Raw genomic sequence first — 20,778 nt, 5'->3', positions numbered from 1 at the left:
ATTATGTCTCTAAGCTAAGAACATTACACAATTAATATTACATGGAATAGAAAGTTCCACTGTCTACAGTTAACATCAGTAAAATTTAGTACAGGTTATTGTTATTCAACTGAATTGACTTTAATACATGCTCACTCATTAGTAAAAAATATGCTGGGTTTTTTGTTTGTTTTTTCTTGTTGTTGTTTTATTTTGTTACTGGGAATTGAACCCAGCGACACTCAACCACTGAACTAGAACTTCAGTCCTTTTGATTTTTTTATTTTGAAATGGGATCTTGCCACGTTACTGAGAGTCTTAAATAAATTGTTGAGGCTGGCCTTGAATTTGTTATCCTGCCTCAACCTCCTGAGTCACTGGGATTACAGGAATGAGCCACCTACCCAGCTATACTGAACACTTTTTTGTGCTAAGTATGATGCTGTACGAATTGAAACATGTGACAAGGGACAAGATAAGGCAAATAAAATACAAGGGAAAGTATGACAAATGTAAACCAGGTGCTCTATGGAATCAAAGATAAGGTCTTATATCAAGAGGAACCTTCCTAGCTAATTGGGATGGGTAAGGTAGAAACAGAATAAACTGCAGTGAAACTTTATACATGGCTTTAAAAAAAAGAGAGACCTGGGGGCAGGGTGAGTTGGGAAGGTATTGGTCAAAGGATACAAAATTTCAGTCAAAAGCAGGAATAAATTAAAGTAATATATTAAAGGAGGAATAAACTAAAGAGACAACATGGTGACTATTATTAATATTGTATGGTATACTTGAAAATCGCTGAGAGTAGATTTTTGTCAATTTAAAAAATTTTTTTAAATTAAATTTGAAATAAAGAGACAAACCTTTTTCTAAATTTGAATGGCATGATAAGGACATAGCTCAGTGGCAGAGTGCTTGCCTAGCAGGCACAAGGCAGTGTGGTCAATCTCCAGTACCAAAAAAAAAAAAAAAATCTAAAATTTTAATAACACGTACACATAGAAAAGATACTTGGGCTTATAATGGGAAAATAAGTCAATAACCACCTCAGGACAGTATATAATACTTAAGATGTCACTCACTTTTCACACTTTTATCAGTTTCTGAGTGGTCCTTTTCCAGATTGGGAATGTTTAGATATATAACATATGGTTCATGGGAATTTTTATTTGGGAGAGAAGGGTAGGTAAATTTGGAACTCTGAAACTTTTCAAATGAAGAAAAGATCAAGACTGAATGTCAGAAAAGAGGAAATGTCAAAAAAGAGGAAATTAAAGTTTGTTGTTGGAAAAGACTGCAAAATTGCTTGTATTTTTTTCTCACCAAGCTCCCAATCAAATTTCCATTTTATTTGTGTGGAAAAAAATTTCAACTACTGCTTTAACTCATATTTATATGTGAATACCTGTAAATGAGTTTGAGTGTATCTGGCCTGACTGCTAAAGAATGGGACTGTAATGCCTCTTCTATTCCCTCTTGAACCCATTATGATTGAAATTTAACTTCACTAATGCTTCACAACAGCTTTTGTGCTGGGCATGTAGTTCCAGCTACAGGCACACACCACTACAGGCACATACCACAAACTGAGACAAGAGGTTCACTTGATTCTAGGAGTTCAAAACCAGCTGGGCAACAGGGTGAGACCCCTCTCTCAAAACAAACAAAAATCAGCTTTGTTGGGCTGGGGGTGTGAAAAGGTGCTTTTTTAATTTGTATGAAGCCCTGGGTTTTCCATCCCCAGCACTGCATAAAACAAACAACAGAAAAAGGTCACCAATTTGGTAAATACAATGGTTAATTTGGTATCCTGATCTGACGTGATCTGTCAGCAGTATCTGATACAGTTGATCATTTTTTCCATTTTCTTCTCTGAGCTCCTATACAGTTGATCATTTTTTCCATTTTCTTCTCTGAGCTCCTGAAAAGACTCATGTTTCTCACTGGAACTTCCTTCTCAGATTCCTATTCTGGTTGTTCATCTCCTTGAATGCTGAAAATTTGGGGTGTCCTAGAGCTCTACCATTAAATAATTTACTTCTGTCTGCCTGGATTTGAATCCCAACTGGTTTTGAATCCCACTCACTAGCTGTCCGATCAGAATAAAGTCACTTAATTTCTCAGAGATTCAGTTTCCTCACTTGTAAAATGAAAATAATAAAAGTAGCTATTGCACTAAGTGAATTTATATGTGAAAAGTGATTAGAAGGAGCTGGATGTGGTGGCACATGCCTGTAATCCCAGCAACTGGGGAAGCTGAGGAAGTATTGCAAATTCAAAACCAGCTTCAGCAAGACCCTTGGCAATTTAGTGAGACCTTGTCTCAAAATTAAAAATAAAAGGACTGGGGATGTAGTCCCATTGGGTTCAATCCCCAGTACCCCAAGGGAAAAAAAAAAGTAAATATAATGAAGTGATTAGAACAGAATCCAGCAAAATGTGCATTAACTATTTTTATCATCCTATTTTGTTCTTTTGTGTGTGTTTTTTTTTGTGTATATGTGGTGCTGGGGATTGAACCCAGGGCCTTGCACATGTTGGGCAGGTGCTCTACCTTTGAGCTATATCCCCAGCCCTATCATTGTGTTATCACTTACTCCTTCAGTGATTTCACCTGGTCTCATGGTCTCATGGTATACACTGTTAACTCCAAATTTATCTCTAGTCTGAACTTCTGCTCCAAACTCCAGAATCATGTATTCAATTGTCAGCTTAATGTCTCCATTTGAATTTCTAATGAGCATTGCAAATTTAACTGTCAGAACTATTGCTTTTTGTCCCATTTCCAGATGATGAGGCATACGTTCACACTGCACAAACAAATTCATCAGGAAATATATCTATCGTCAAAATATATCCAGATTTCCAGCATATTACAGAGACACAGCCACATCAATGTTCATAGCTGCTCAGTTCACAATAGCCAGATTGTGGAACCAACCTAGATGTCCTTCAATTGATGAATGGATAAAAAAAATGTGGTATATATATATACAATGGAATATTACTCAGCCATAAAGAATGATAAAATTATGGCATTTGCAGGCAAATGGATGAAACTGGAGAATATCATGCTAAGTGAGATAAGCCAATCTCAAAAAACCAAAGGACAAATGATATCGCTAATAAGTGGATGATGACACATAATGGGGGGTGGGAGAGGTTAGTGTTAGGGTTAGAGTTAGGGTTAGGGAGGGGGGCAAGAATGGAGGAAGGAAGGACTGTATAGAGGGAAAAGAGGGGTGGGAGGGGTGGGGGGAAAGGGAAAAAAAAACAGAATGAATCAAACAACATTACCCTATGTAAATTTATGATTACACAAATGGTATGCCTTTACGCCATGTACAAATAGAGAAACAACATGTATCCCATTTGTTTACAATAAAAAAAATATATATATATCCAGATTTCAACCACTTCTCCCTAACCCATAATCATCTTTTGACTGAATTACTGCAATAAGTTCCTTTCCAGTTCAACATAGCAGTCCCAGTGATTTCCCCAGCCTCAGCTCTTTCTTCTCTTTCCTTTTCTCATTTCACATCAAACACACAACCATCATTGTTTCTTCTCACGTTCCAGTAGCTTCTGACTCGAAGCCTTTGAATTTGCTCTTATGTTTGAAATGTCTAGTCTCCACATGGCTACTCCTTCTCTTCCATTAGGTCTCATTTCAAATGTTATCAGTGAAGCCTGTCCTGCTCTAGATAAATAGCGACATCTCCCACACCCTACCTCCCAGCACTCCCTCACACCCCTATCGAATTTTTTCATTGGACTTATTAACCACCTAAATACTATATATTTATTATCTATCTCCCAAACTAGAATGCAAGCTCCATAAAGGCATGAACTTTGTCTATTTTATTCAAAATTATTTATTTTTATATTCTTTGGCATCCAATATAGTACCTGATACATGGATGGTAATCAACAAATATTTGTTGAATGAATTATGAGTGAAATAGAACATAAGTAGGTAGAATAGGAATGATGAAAGGGTCAAAGGGAAGCTTCAGCTTTGTCAAATATTTGACCTATGACTATCTCATTTTAGGAACATTTTCTACACAAGGAGTATTGCTGTTGTCCCCTGGTCCCCTTCTCCCATCCAAATACTTACCAGATGTAGACCCAACTTATCTTCTGAGGTTAAACAAGATTGAGTGCATTCAGACTGATATGTAGACTGTACCCTCATGTGACAGGAAGGAGATGGACATTGGCAAATGCAAACAGAAAACTATTTGTCCTTTACTACCTCTTTCCTAGCTTCACAGGTCACACCAGCTACTATAATAATTCCTCATCTAATTGATTCAGCTGAGAATTAGAAAGCAAAATGTCCCCTCAAAAGACAAAAATAGATATTAGTTACTTACACTTAACTCGTACTTCAGAACTTACATAAGTTTTTGACACTTAACAGATTATAAAGGCTTATGTATGAGAACCTTTAATGGCTGTGTGAGATTGGAGCATATATACCTGTATCATGGGAGAGACTGGGGGATCAGCTGGAGGATGAGAATTTCAGATTACAGATTAGGTATAGGAAGCACTTCTAACTAGGAACTTCTAAGAACTGTCAGTGGAAGCAGATATATAAGAACTCACAAATCTTTTACAAAAAGTTCTAACCTTCCCATGTGGTAGATTCCAGTGGAATTGGAATAGATAAGCCTTGGCCCCCAACCAGGTTTTTAAAAGTATATTTGTGGAGTGAGAGGTCTGGAGCATCAAAGTGGATCCCTTTAGAGCCATTAAGGGAAAAGGACACTGGTTTCTTTTCCTTTTTTTCAGAGTAATTTTTAGAAGAATGCTTCAAACCATATTTGGGAATATAAACTGTTCTAAATCAAATAAATGTAAACAACATACCAGGGTCTAATTAACCAAGTACTTATTGAAAGCTTTCAGGCCTCATGGCTTTTGGGTAACATTTCAGGCAAACACAGGAAGGCAGAACAACAAACAAGTCTCTCAAGCCTTGTAATCTCAGTTCAGGGCACTGGTGAGCTAAGAACAACTTGGCACCAATAATAAAATACACCAGTTTTTCCTTTTAAATTTAGAATAAATATAGGAGATGAATATACCTAGGATCTTGGTAAAAATGTGTGAATTTGATTTAATGAAGAAATGGAGTGGCTTCAAAGGACATCCAAAACTTCAGTTAACATCATTTTATAAAACGTTTGGAAGTTCTCATGTAAAATTTATCCAGAAGGACAAGCTCTTCTAATATTAGAATTAGGGATAAATGAGATTTTGTATTACAAAATTATGTACATACAAATGTAAGCTCTCCATTTGTGTGTGTCAGGAAACCAGAAGCAATTTAATTGGGTGACTCTGCCTTAGGGTTTCTACTGTGGTTACAAACAGGATGTCAACTGGGACTACAGTCATCTGAAGGTGTGACTGGGACTGAAGGGTCAGTTTCTAGGGATGCTCACTTACACGGTGGTTAGCTTAGGGCTGTAATTCCTGTCATTTGACCCTTCCTGCAGGATGTAACAGCTGGTTTCCCCCAAAAGAATCCAAGAGTGATCCAGACAGAAGTAACAGGTATTTTTTTAAATTTATTTTTTATTTTTTATGATTTAGTCTCCAAAGTTACACACCACCATTTCCACTTTTTTGGTTAGAAGCAAATTACTAAATCTAGTAAACAGTCAAGGGAAGGTGAATAGGCTTCACCTATTGCAGTGAGGAATGTCAAGTATTTGTGCACATACTTTTTGTTTAGTTGTTTTTTTGTCTTGCTTTCGTGGTCCTGGGGATCCACCCCAGGGCTTTACACATCTAAGGCTAGGCATTAGATTTGAACTACATCCCCAACCCTGAGGATTATTTTTATCTGTGACTTTATAGCTTTTTACTCTTCTCTACATAAGAAACCACTAGGATTGGGTAGATAAAATCAAATAATGCCCAAATCATTATCACAATCCATTGTCTGTGTCCACATTCATGGCTAATAAGATCTGTATTATCTATTTTCTTCCCAAACCCTCCCATCCCCATCTAATTTGCCCATTCCAATCTGTTAGGAAATATATTCAAAATTGAAACCTCACACTGGGATTTGATTGACAGCAGTGTATACTCATGCTGTCTATGCAGCCATAAAGTGTAGGACACCCCTGCTTTCTCCTGTTACCATGCAGTGCTGGCAGCAGCATTTCTAGTACTGGGAAAATAAGCACTGTCTCTGTGGCATAGGATCCTGTATCAATAGTGGTGACTGAAGAAGAATGTTCTGCTAATGTCTTAGACTGTTTATATCCCAGGGCTCTTCTAACTCAAGTACTTTGCATTTAAGGAGTTATTTTATATCTAAATCATAAAGATCTACTTCCTGGGATGATAACACTTTGCATCCATATGCAACAGTCATGTAATGGGCTTACTGGTCTTTAGTTGAACTTTTCTACAGTACTGACATTATCGAGACCATTCCACCTAATCTGATAGATACATGTAACATTAATATCTGGTGTTTGTATGTATCACTCATTTATACATTCATATGGAAAATATCTGCATTTTATTTAAAGATTTTCAAAATATAGTTCTAATTTTTGTTTTTAAAGTAGAATAAGTAATGAATATATTTCCCTTATAGTGTTGTCTCATGAATTATATTTTAAAGCTATAATTGTGTATATTGGGCAGCACAAGTATTAATCATTTCACAAGCACAGATAATCTATAACACAGTACTGGTCTAAGAAATCAGTATGCTGGACTGGGGAGATAGCTCAGCTGGTAGAGTGCTTGCCTCACAAACACAAGGCCCTGAGTTCGATCCCCAGTACTGCAAAAAAAAAAAAAAAAAAAAGAAGAAATCAGTATGCTACCCCATGAATTATTTTTATAATAGGCTGATGTGAGAAATATAAGTAACATAAAGGAGTATCAGTATAAGATTTTACAAGCTTAGGTAAATTAAATGGAAAGTGTAATGAAACTCTCCTGTGCATTGTTAAAAATAATGATGAATATTTCAGAAAGTTATGGGATATTTATGAATTTTCTTTGAACACAAAACTTTTAAGAAAAATATACAGTATATTATTAAGATGAGCAGGTTTGTATGTTATTTTTTAAACCTAATAAAACTTTTTGTCAGCTTCCTGTCATTGTGACTAAACACCTGAGAAAAATCAAAGGGAAAGGCCAATTTGGGCTTATAATTTCAGAGTATTCAATCCCCGTTTGCTTGGGCCTGTTGCTTTGGGCCTGTGATTACACAGTACATCATGGTGGGAGCATACAGCAGAAGAAACTGCTCACCTCCTGATGGCCAGGAAGCAAAGACAGAGAGGGAGGGGTGGAAGTAACCAAGGTTTTACTGTCCCCTGGCAAGGGTGCTCCTCCAATAAATTTAGGCCCAACCTCCTAAATGTTGTACTACCTCTCAGTAGCATCATAGGTGAGGACATGAGTGAGCCTTTGGGAGACTTTCATGATCCAAACTATAGAACTTCAAGATTAGTCTATGAATATATGGTATTGGCTTTTAAACAATTTATTGAGGTATAAATTAAGTGCAATAAAACCACCCATTTTAAAGTATTTAGTTTAATAAATGTATACACCAATGTAACTACTCTTCCAAATAAGAGATAGAATGTTTCCATATCCTTAAAAAGTTTCCCTATACTACTTTGTAGTTAATATCCTCCCTCCCACCCCTTCAGTCACTAATTTATCAGTTTTGTGTCTAAATCTTCATACGAATCATATAGTATATACTCTTTTTGTGTGTAGCTCTTCTTTCACTCAACATGGTTCTAAAAATTCACTCATGTGTTATAGCATTTATTAGCAATTTGTGGCTAAGTAGTTTCACTGTATGAATGTTCCACAATTCGCTTAATTACTTATCTGTTTGATGGCCATTTGGATTGCTTCCATTTTTTTTTTTTTTTTTTTGCTATTATAAAACTGTATGACCATTTCTGTGTGAGTCTTGTTATAAATATGTTTTCATTTTTGTTGAGTAACTGCTTAGGAGTAGAATTGTTTGGCTGTATATTAAGAATGTCTTAACTTTGTAAGAATCTCCCAAACTTTTCCAGAGCACTTATATACCTAACTTTTGAAGGATTCTTACTAGATAATAATAATCAGTCATAGTTAATGACTGTCATCACTAAAGAATCAATTTGTTACAGATAATCTGTATCAAGTAAGCAGTTTCTACAAGGGGCCACTACCTCCAAATTAGAAACTGTTGGTTTATACATATTCCTGATTTTAAAATGTCCCCAGTGGTAGTCTCTTCTTGGTTTTATGGAAATCATTTTTGTTCCTGATTATGGAGATGGGAAAGACATTCCTTCCATCTTTGGAGCAGCAGGGAAAGGAGGAAGAGGAATCCCCTAGACTGTAAGCCAAGAAAATGAGTAGAGGATTTTTCTCTTAAACAGTGCCTGTCCAATGGAAATATACCATAAATCACATGTTTTGTTTGTATATGTAGTTTTGAGACAAATTATTTAATAACTACATTTTAAAAGTTTTAAAAAGAAACATGAAATTAATCTTTAAATATTTTAAGCTACTATTTCAGGGTTGGGGAGATAGCTCAGTGGGTAGAGTGCTTGCCTTATAAGCACAAGGCCCTGGGTTTGATCCCCAACACCCCCCCCAAAAAAAAAGCTACTATTTCAAAAATATTTAGTCAATGTACAACTTATTAATAAGGTATTTTATATTCTCTTTTTCATACAAAGATTCAAAAATTTGATGTGTTTTTTACATTTATAGTAAATCTCAAATTAGATGCTAAATTATCAACAATTGACATGAGAAATATAGTCCTACTGTGCTGGGGATGTACCTCAGTGTTAGAGCACTTGCCTAGAATATGTGAGGCCCTGGGTTCCCAGTCCCAGAATGGCAACAATTTTTAAAAAGTAGTCCTACCAATGATAAAGTTGTGTTTAATTGAAAAATATCCTATAATTCTTTTGTTTTAAAATTTAAATTTAAATAATTAAAAGGAATCTAAAATTCAGTTTCTCAGTCACACTAGCAACATTTTAAGTGCTAAACAGCCACATGGACCTAATGGTTACCATGTTGGGCTGCATAGTTAATTCTAGAGGGTTGTCTGTGGGACAGAGAAGAGAAGATGAGGTGAGAGATAGTAGCTTTGCAGTTCAGTTCACAGTAGAAATGCAGTGTTGTGTGAAATTTGAGTTAAATAAATTTCTATAATCTTAAGAATCTAACTACCCTTATCTCTAATTTAAATGAAGGAGTTCTAATGTGAATTGCAAATTTACTTTTGAGTTTTCTTTTTTTTTAATTTTTCAGTGTTGGGGATCAAATCTAGTGCCTTGAACATGCTAGGCAAACATTTTACCACTGAGCTACATGCCTAGCCATATAGTTTCCTTTTAATTTTTAAAATAGAAAATGACCCTATGGATTCAGTAAATACCACCTCCAAGAACTCAGCTATAACCCAAAGATGGAACATAGTCCACACCTTCAAAGACCTCACAGTGCCCAATGTTACAAACAACACAGCGTTGGGCTTATGTTTCACATGAGAAAAATAAAACCATAGAGAACAATATGTAATAAGTTTTTCTAACAACCTCAAAGAAAAGAAGCCTTATAAAACAAAAACTGAGTTTATAAATGGAAAACTGTATAGTTTTTGCATAGTTCTTTAACTTCATTAAAATATCCACAATTAAAATAGTTAAGAATTAAGAAATTAGATTGACATGAATGTGAATTCTTAATGGTTAGGTGTTGCCTTTATTTCCGCCACTCAGAAGACATTCTTTGTTTTCCCCTTGCATGGTCTTGTCCTGAGGTGTGCTTGTTTAGTTGGGTGGTTTGTATTTACCTGACCAAAAAATAAAAAGCCAGTTCATTTAATTCAAAAGGTCTGAAATACAGAACTTCTATATTTTAAATGCAGAATATTTTAAAAGTTATTAATTTTAAGACTCAAAAAGTAATACAAGTAAAGTAAGTGATTGAAGAAAAGTACAATTATATTTATAATACAGCTTTTATTTATAATATAAAAATAAAGCTCCTCTGGCCAGATTAGATTTTAGTTATTTACTTTAAGTGCTGCTTATAAATGATGAACAGGACTCTAATACTGAATGAACTACATAGGCCTCATTTTTAATTTTTAATTTAGAGATTGGAACAATATTTAAAACCTCTTAAAATTTTAATTTCTTAAAAATTTTTTAGAAGCTATGCCCATTCAAGAACCTGAACATTCAAGATATTAAGATTATATGTTTTTGTTCTTTAAAATTTATTTAAATGTCACTGAATTATTTGCAAATTTTTCATCTAAGTTGAACTACATCCTAAAATTTGGTCATGAGATTTACATATATCATAATATGCTTATATAACTTTCACATTATTTCAGCTGTAACAAGATGAATATTTTCTTAGTAATTATTTTTGAGCATTAAAAAATTTTATCTTTTCCCACATATTAGCATTTCAGTTTAAGTATTTAGGAGTCACTATTTCAGAAGTCAAAATTGAAGTATGTATGTCATTTTTGCCCATTCTTTTTATTTGTGAATTTCTCTCAGTGAGACCTAATCTTTGAAATTTCATTGTTATAGAATATAGCAAAGAAAGAAATCATTGTAAATATTGAATTTTGTTTTGAAGATTTCTTTCTAAATTCTGAACTATAATGAGATATGACAGGACTTGGAATTTTCCTAGGTGGATGTGGAGACCACCCTGTATGCTACCCCATCACTGTCCACCAGCACAAAACAAGCTAAAGGGAATATTAAAAGCATTCTTTTTTGCGGGGAGGGGACATTCTTCAGGAGGAAAAGAGATGACAAAAGATTAGATATAGACTAAAGAATATCTGTGCAGTCAAGGGATTATTGTGTATGGACATTTGGTTTTGGGCCACATTGTTCTCCTTTAAAGTGCATTCCCTTCAACCCAGGGTGTGTATCTTGATGGAGTTCTGTTAATAAACTGAGTGCTCAAGTGCTAATCTGTTTTGGCAATGAAGTGGCAAAAGGGTGGGCAGAACAGTGGGCTCCTCAATTCCACCAGCTGGACCATGACAAGATGGGCAAGTGGTTCTTGCTGAGGCCATGCCTGGTTCACCAAACTTTTAAATTCTGTGAACTCAGTGCTTAAACATACCTGCTTGCATGCAGGCACACAGAGTATTAGCTATGATAGGGGAGACAGAAAAACCAATGATTTTAAAGTTACGTTGCTTCCTCTCTCTGTTCCTAGGTTGTTGTTACCATGGCTAAGAGAAATTTGTAACTTACTGCAAAACTGGTGTTTCAAATTTCAGATACAGCAGAACAGGAAACCACATATACTTGGGTAGGCTATGGATTGTACAAAACTACAGTTTGAATGGTGTGCCCTATGCAATGCAGTGTACAAGCTGCACAACTGTACGTGACAACCCTGTTGGTGTTCTATAAGTATTTTCATAATTTGGGTATGACAGGAGGAGGGGGGTTTTTCCCTCATATTTTTTTACTGGTGCATTATAATTATACACAATGGTAGGATTCATTGTTACATAATCATACATGCATAGGATATAACTATATTTTTTATTGGCTCTTTTTAGTTACACCTGACAGTAGAATCCATTTTGACATAATTATAAAAGCATGAAATTTATCTTGTTTTAATTCAGTCCCCAGTACCTCTCCTACCCTTCCATACCCCTAACCCTTCTTCCCTTCCATTTATTGATCTCTCTGTCATTAACCCATAGTTATTTTTAATTGATTTATTGTGGATGTACACAATGGGGAGATTCACTATGGTACATTCATGTATGTACATAATAAAGTTATGTCATATTCATTCCACTTTCTTTTTCCCATCCCTCCCCGCTTCCCTTCATCCTTTTTCTAAATCAATGAACTTCTATTCTTCCTCTCCACCCCCTTGTTGTGTGTTAGCATTCACATATCGGAGAAAATATTCAACCTTTGGTTTTTGGAGATTGGCTTATTTCACTTAGCATGATAGTCTCCAGATCCATCCATTTACAGGCAAATGTCATAAAGTCATTCTTTTTTATGACTGAGTAATACTCCATTTTGTATATTTACAACATTTTCTTTATCCATTTATCTGTCGAAGAGCACCTAGGTTGGCTCCGTAGTTTAACTATTGTGAATTATGCTGCTGTAAACATTGATGTAGCTGCATCACTGTAGTACTCTCATTTTAAACCCTTAGGATATATACTGAGGTGAATGGGATAACTGGGTCAAATGGTGGTTCCATTCCTATCTTTTTGAGGAATCTTCATACTGTTTTCCATAGTGCTTGCATCAGTTTTCAGTCCCACCAGCAATGTATGAGTGTACCCTTGTCCCCACATCCTCGCCGACATTTATTGTTACTCATATTCTTGATAATTGCCGTTCTGACTGAAGTTAGATGAAAATTTCAGTGTAGTTTTAATTTGCATTTATCTAATTGCTAGAGATGTTGAACATGTTTTCATATATTTGTTGATTATTCATATTTCTTCTTTTGAGGAGTGTCTGGTTAGTTCCTGTGTCCATTTATTGATTGAGTTTTGTTTTGTTTTGGTGTTAAGCTTTTTGAGTTCTTTGTATACCCTGGATATTAGCACTCTATATGAGGTGTGAGTGGCAAAGATTTTCTCCCATTCAATACGCTCTCTCTTTACATTCTTTTTTTTTTTTTATTGTAAACAAATGGGATACATGTTGTTTCTCTGTCTGTACATAGCGTAAAGGCATACCATTTGTGTAAACATAAATTTACATAGGGTAATGTTGTTTGATTCATTCTGCCATTTTTTCCCTTCCCCCCTCCCCTCCCACCCCTCCCCTCCATCTATACAGTCCTTCCTTCCTCCATTCCTGCCCCCCTCCCTAAACCCAACTCCAACCCCAACACTAACCCCTCCCACCCCCCATTATGTGTCATCATCCACTTATTAGCGATATCATTCTTCCTTTGGATTTTTGAGATTGGCTTATCTCACTTAGCATGATATTCTCCAGTTTCATCCATTTGCCTGCAAATGCCATAATTTTATCATTCTTTATGGCTGAGTAATATTCCATTGTATATATATACCACATTTTCTTTATCCATTCATCAATTGAAGGACATCTAGGTTGGTTCCACAATCTGGCTATTGTGAACTGAGCAGCTATGAACATTGATGTGGCTGTATCTCTGTAATATGCTGATTTTAAGTCCTTTGGGTATAGGCCAAGGAGTGGGATAGCTGGGTCAAATGGTGTTTCCATTCCAAGTTTTCTAAGGAATCTCCACACTGCTTTCCAGAGTGGCTGCACTAATTTGCAGCCCCACCAGCAATGTAAAAGTGTACCTTTCTCCCCACATCCTCGCCAACACCTGTTGTTGCTTGTATTCTTGATAATCGCCATTCTAATTGGGGTGAGATGGAATCTTAGGGTGGTTTTGATTTGCATTTCTCTTATTACTAGAGATGTTGAACATTTTTCCATATGTTTGTTGATTGCTTGTATATCTTCTTCTGTGAAGTGCCTATTCATTTCTTTAGCCCATTTGTCAATTGGATTATTTACATTCTTGGTGTATAGTTTTTTGAGTTCTTTATAGATTCTGGAGATTAGCGCTCTATCTGAAGTATGATTGGCAAAGATTTTCTCCCACTCTGTAGGCTCTTTCTTCGCATTCCTGATAGTTTCCTTTGCTGAGAGAAAGCTTTTTAGTTTGAATCTATCCCAGTTATTAATTCTTGCTTTTATTTCTTGTGCTATGGGAGTCCTGTTGAGGAAGTCTGGTCCTAAGCCGACATGTTGAAGCTCTGGACCTACTTTTTCTTCTATAAGATGCAAGGTCTCTGGTCTGATTCCGAGATCCTTAATCCATTTTGAGTTGAGTTTTGTGTAGGGTGAGATATAGGGGTTTAGTTTCATTCTGTTGCATATGGATTTCCAATTCTCCCAGCACCATTTGTTGAAGAGGCTATCTTTTCTCCATTGCATATTTTTGGCCCCTTTTCTAGTATGAGAAAATTGTATTTATTTGGGTTTGTGTCTGTGTCCTCTATTCTGTACCATTGATCCACCTTTCTATTTTGGTACCAATACCATGCCGTTTTTGTTACTATTGCTTTGTAGTAGAGTTGAAGATCTGGTATTGCAATACCCCCTGCTTCACTCTTTCTGCCAAGGATTGCTTTAGCTATTCTGGGTTTTTTATTCTTCCAGATGAATTTCATAATTGCTTGCTCTATTTCTGTAAGGTACATCATTGGGATTTTAATTGGAATTGCATTGAATCTGTATAGCACTTTTGGTAGTATGGCCATTTTGACAATATTAATTCTTCCTATCTAAGAACATGGGAGATCTTTCCATCTTCTAAGATTTTCTTGAATTTCTTTCTTTAGTGTTCTGTAGTTCTCAATGTAGAGGTCTTTCACCTCTTTTGTGAGATTGATTCCCAAATACTTTATTTTTTTCAAAGCTATTGTGAATGGGGTAGTTTCCTAATTTCTCTTTCTGAAGATTCATCACTTATGTATAAAAATGCCTTAGATTTATGTGCATTGATCTTATATCCCGCTACTTTACTGAATTCACTTATGAGATCTAAAAGTTTTCTGGTGGAATTTCCTGGTTCCTCTAAGTATACAATCATATCATCAGCAAATAGGGATAGTTTGAGTTCTTCTTTTCCTATTCGTATCCCTTTAATTTCTTTGGTCGGTCTAATTGCTCTGGCTAGAGTTTCAAGGACGATATTGAATAGAAGTGGTGAAAGAGGGCATCCCTGCCTTGTTCCAGTTTTTAGAGGGAATGCTTTCAGTTTTTCACCATTTAGAATGATATTAGCCATGGGTTTAGCGTAGATGGCCTTTACAATGTTAAGGAATGTTCCCACTATCCCTATTTTTTCTAGTGTTTTGAGCATGAAGGGGTGCTGTATTTTATCAAATGCTTTTTCTGCATCTATCGAAATAATCATGTGATTCTTGACTTTAAGTCTATTGATATGGTGAATGACATTTATTGATTTCCTGATGTTGAACCAACCTTGCATCCCTGGGATGAAACCCACTTGATCATGGTGCACTATCTTTTTAATATGTTTTTGTATGCGATTTGCTAAAATTTTGTTGAGAATTTTTGTGTCGATGTTCATTAAGGATATTGGTCTGAAATTTTCTTTCCTTGATGTGTCTCTGTCTGGTTTAGGAATCAGGGTAATATTGGCTTCATAGAATGAGTTTGGGAGAGTTCCCTCCTCTTCTATTTTCTGGAATACTTTGAGAAGTATTGGAATGAGTTCTTCTTTAAAAGTTTTGTAGAACTCGGCTGAGAACCCATCTGGTCCTGGACTTTTCTTTGTTGGAAGGCTTTTGATGACTTCTTCTATTTCATTACTTGAAATTGGTCTATTTAAATTGTGTATGTCCTCCTCGTTCAGTTTAGGCAATTCATATGTCTCTAGAAACCTGTTGATGTCTTCGAAATTTTCTATTTTGTTGGAGTATAGATTTTCAAAATAGCTTCTAATTATGTTTTGTATTTCAGTCGTGTCTGTTGTGATATTTCCTAGTTCATTCCGAATTTTAGTGATTTGGGTTTTCTCTCGTCTTCTCTTTGTTAGTGTGGCTAAAGGTTTATCAATTTTGTTTATTTTTTCGAAGAACCAACTATTTATTTTGTCAATTTTTTGTATTGTTTCTTTCATTTCAATTTCGTTGATTTCAGCTCTGAGTTTAACTATTTCCTGTCTTCTACTACTTTTGGTGTTGGTCTGTTCTTCTTTTTCTAGGGCTTTGAGTTGCAGTGTTAGGTCATTTATTTTTTGAGTTTTACTTCTTTTATTAAATGCGCTCCATGAAATAAATCTTCCTCTAAGTACTGCTTTCATAGAGTCCCAGAGATTTTGATATGATGTTTCTTTGTTCTCGTTTACCTCTAAGAATTTTTTAATTTCCTTCCTAATATCTTCTGTTATCCATTCATCATATAGTAGCATATTGTTTAATCTCCAGGTGTTGGAGTAGTTTCCGTTTTTTACTCTTTCATTAATTTGTAACTTCAATCCATTATGATCTGATAGAATACAAGGTAGTGTCTCTATCTTCTTGTATTTGCTGACATTAGCTTTGTGGCATAATATATGGTCTATTTTAGAGAAGGATCCCTGTGCTGCTGAGAAGAAAGTGTATTCGCTCTTGGTTGGATGGTATATTCTATAAATGTCTGTTAAGTCTAAATTATTGATTGTGTTATTGAGATCTATGGTTTCTTTGTTCAATTTTTGTTTGGAAGATCTGTCCAGTGGTGAAAGAGGCGTGTTAAAATCACCTAGTATTATTGTGTTATGGTCTATTTGGTTTCTAAAATTGAGAAGGATTTGTTTAACATACATGGATGAGCCACTGTTTGGGGCATAGATGTTTATGATTGTTGTTATATCTTGCTGATTTATGCTTCCCTTAAGCAGTATGAAATGTCCTTCTTTATCCCTTCTGACTAACATTGGCTTGAAGTCCACATTATCTGAAATGAGGATGGATACTCCAGCTTTTTTGCTGAGTCCATGTGCATGGTATGTTTTTCCCCATCCTTTCACCTTTAGTCTATGGGTATCTCTTTCTATGAGGTGAGTATCTTGCAGGCAACATATTGTTGGATCTTTCTTTTTAATCCAATCTGCCAGTCTATGTCTTTTGATTGATGAATTCAGGCCATTAACATTCAGGGTTATTATTGAGATATGATTTGTATTCCCAGTCATTTGGTTCATATTTAAAATTTTTGACACATCTTGGTTCCTCCTTTATTTGACAGTTCCTTTAGGATAATTCCTCCCTTTGCTGATTTGCTTCTTTGTTTCTTATCTCTTCCTCATGAAATATTTTGCTGAGAATGTTCTGTAATGCTGGCTTTCTTTTTGTAAATTCTTTTAGCTTTTGTTTATCATGGAATGATTTTATTTCATCGTCAAATTTGAAGGTAAGTTTTGCTGGGTATAAGATTCTTGGTTGGCATCCATTTTCTTTCAGAGCTTGAAAAATGTTGTTCCAGGGCCTTCTAGCTTTTAGGGTCTGGATTGAAAAATCTGCTGATATCCGTATTGGCTTCCCCCTGAATGTAATTTGGTTCTTTTCTCTCACAGCCTTTAAAATTCTGTCTTTATTTTGTATGTTAGGTATTTTCATTATAATGTGCCTTGGTGTGGGTCTGTTGTAATTTTGTGTATTTGGAGTCCTATAAGCCTCTTGGACTTGATTTTCCATTTCATTCTTCAGATTTGAGAAATTTTCTGATATTATTTCTTCAAATAGATTGTTCATTCCTTTGGTTTGTTTCTCTAAGCCTTCCTCAATCCCAATAATTCTCAAATTTGGCCTTTTCATGATATCCCATAGTTCTTGGAGATTCTGTTCATGATTTCTCACCATCTTCTCTGTTTGTTCAACTTTGTTTTCGAGGTTAAATATTTTGTCTTCAATATCTGAAGTTTTGTCTTCCAGCTGTTCTATTCTATTGGTTATGCTTTCTATGGAGTTCTTAATTTGGTTTATTGTTTCCTTCATTTCAAGGATTTCTGTTTGGTTTTTTTTCAATATCTCTAACTCTTTATTGAAATGATCTTTTGCTTCCTGAATTTGCTCTGTTAACTGTCGATTGGTGCGATCATTCAATGCCTGCATTTGCTCTTTCATCTCATCGTTTGCTTCCCTACTCATTTTAATTATGTACATTCTGAACTCCCTTTCTGTCATTTCTTCTGCCATGCTGTCGTTGGATTTTATTGATGTAACATCTAGATTTGTTTGGGGCATTTTCTTCCCTTGTTTTCTCATATTGTTCAGGAATCAGTGGGTCATTAAGATATTGCAGATTTCCTCTATCAACTTATAATGTCCCTGAAGATTGCTAGTATATCCCCTCTTATCCTTCAGTAGCCTGAAGTCTTGGAGGAGGTTGATAATGCAGAGCTCCACGAAGAAGCTGCCTCTCTAGGGGTGGTGACCCTCAGGTGGCGTATATTCCCTGCTAGTGGGCAGAGGTGCCTCCACTTGTTGACCAATGGTCATCCAATGGGGAACTAGACTGCGGGCTGAGGCAAGGCCTGTTTGTGCCTGTGTCTCTGGTTTTACCGTCCCTGTGGGAAAACCTCCCCCGGCAGGGAAGACTCACTCGGTGGGGACATCTTGCTGGTCAGTTGCCCTCCTAGAGGTTCCCCTCAATCTACAACTACCGCCTGGGCTGGGCTGTCTTCCTTTGCAACGATCCCAGGGGCCGGGACCTACGTCCTGGGCCTGGGAGCCTCACCCTTCGCAGGCGAGTCTCTTTAGGCTGCCTCTCCCAGAGAATCTGCCCGCAGTCCTGGAATCTTCGCTCCGCCCCTAGGCGTGTCTCTGTGCGGCTCTTCCAGCAAGAAGCCACCTAGCTCCTGGGACCCTGCTCTGCACCAATCGCCTGGCTATGCAGCCCCTCCTCTGAGCCACCACCTGGAGCCCCATACAATAGCTCTGAGACCCAGAGACCCACCACACACCTCCTCCTCCAGACAGCAGCCCGGTTTCTGACGCAGTCACTAGGAGTCCAAACAACTCACTTCGGGTCTCCTCCTCCTGCCAACCACCCGTAGCCCTAGGCAGTCACTCCAAGTCCAAGTGACCCGCCCTGTTCCTCCTCCTCCTCCTCGGGGTAGCCCCCCGGGTGTTCAGGAGCGGTGGCTCCGAGAACAAGTGACTCACCACAGTCCTCCTCCAGGCAGGCCACCGGTGTTCAGGAGCGGTCGCTTTTAGTCCAGTCAACTCACCACTCGCCTCCTCCTCTGGCAACCACCTTGGCTCTGATGCAGTCACTCCTAGACCAAGCGTCCCACCGCTCTCCTCCTCCAGGCAGGCCACCAGTGTTCTGGAGCAGTTGTTCTGAGTTCAAACAGCTCGCCACACAGCTCCTCCTCTGGCAACCGCCTGTGGCTCTGATGCAGTCACTCCTAGACCAAGTGACCCGCTGTGCTTCTCCTCTTCCTCCGGGCAACCCCCCGGTGTTCAGAAGCGGTCGTTCTGGGTCTAAACAGCTCGCCACGCAGCTCCTCCTCAGGCAGGCCACTGGTGTTCAGGAGCTGTCGCTTTTAGTCCAATCAACTCACCACTCACCTCCTCCTCTGGCAACCGCCTGTGGCTCTGATGCAGTCACTCCTAGGCCAAGCGACCCGCCGCGCTTCTCCTCTTCCTCCGCGCAACCCCCCGGGTGTTCAGAAGCGGTCGCTCTGAGTCCAAACAGCTCTCGATGCAACTCCTCCTCAGGCAGCCACCCGGAGCCCCAGTGGTTGCTCCGAGTCCAAGCGCTGTGCTGAGCCGCCTCCTCTACGATGATCCCAGTTGTCCGTGTTTACCGCTCCAGCGGGGGGAGGGGCGTCTCGCCGAGCCACTCTACTTCACAAATTCCCTGCGTCCCGGGGCTTCCGCCCCATCCGGGACGCCTCCCCAACAGGAGAGACTCACCCGGCGGCTTTGAGTTGGCCCCAAGTCTCTCACTATCTCCTCTTTTGAATCTTGCGTCCTGGTGCAACGTGAAATGCAGCCGCCCTCTAGTCCGCCATCTTGGCCCGCCCCTCTCTTTACATTCTTGATTGTTTCCTTTACTGTGCAGAAGCTTTTTAGTTTGATGCCATCCCACTTATTTAAAATTTTTTTAGTTGTCAATGGACCTTTATTTTATTTTATTTATTTATTTATATGTGGTACTGAGGATTGAACCCAGGGTCTCACACATGCCAGGCAAGCGCTCCACCACTGAGCCACAACCTCAGCCCTGCCATCCCGTTTATTGACTTTTAAAATTTTATTTCTTGTGCTTTAGGAATTTTATTAAGGAAGTCAGTATGAACCAAATGCATTGGAGTGTGGGCCTAATTTTTCTTCTAGCAGATACAGGGTTTCTGGTCTAGTTTCTGGGTCTTTGATTCACTTTGAGTTGAGTTTTGTGCAGGGTGAGAGATAGGAGTTAAATTTTATTCTACTACATATGAATTTCCAGTTTTCCCAGCACCATTTTGTTAAAGAGGCTATCTTTTCTCCAATGTATGTTAATGACACCTTTGACTAGTATGAGATTACTTTACTTATGTGGGTTTATCTCTGTGTCTTCTATTCTATTCCATTGGTCTTCATGTCTGTTTTGGTGCCAATACCATGCTATTTTTGTTACTATAGCTCTGTAGTATAATATAAGATCTGGTATTATGATGCCTTGGTACTTGCTTTTCTCACGAGGATTGCTTTGGCTATTCTAGGTCTCTTATTTTTCCAAATTAATTTCATGACTGATTTTTCTATTTCTATGAAGAACACCATTGGAATTTTTTTTTTTTTTTTTGTGGTGCTAGGGATTGAACCCAGGGCCTTATGCTTGGGAGGCAAGCACTCTACCAACTGAGCTACATCCCCAACCCCCATCATTGGAATTTTTATGAGAATTTCACTGAATCTGTATAGCACTTTTGAAAGTATGGCCATTTTATAACAATGTAATTTGATCAATGTCATTCCCTAGTGTTTCTCCTTTCTTTCTGCCCCTCCCTTCCTGGGTCCTTTCCTCTATGCTATTGGTCATGAGACCCTGCCCCCCATTTCTTTTAAAGGAAGAGGTCTTTAAGAAAAAAGATTGGGAAAGAGTATGAGGTACCAAAGAAGTGTAAGTGAGTGAATGAGAAGAATCACTATAGCAGTAGCAGCATGTAATTCTTTTTCAGTGTCTTGCCAAAGCTCCC

This window comes from Sciurus carolinensis, chromosome 2 (assembly GCF_902686445.1).
Source record: "Sciurus carolinensis chromosome 2, mSciCar1.2, whole genome shotgun sequence".
Lineage (NCBI taxonomy): Eukaryota > Metazoa > Chordata > Mammalia > Rodentia > Sciuridae > Sciurus > Sciurus carolinensis.
Note: the sequence above shows the minus strand (reverse complement) of the source record.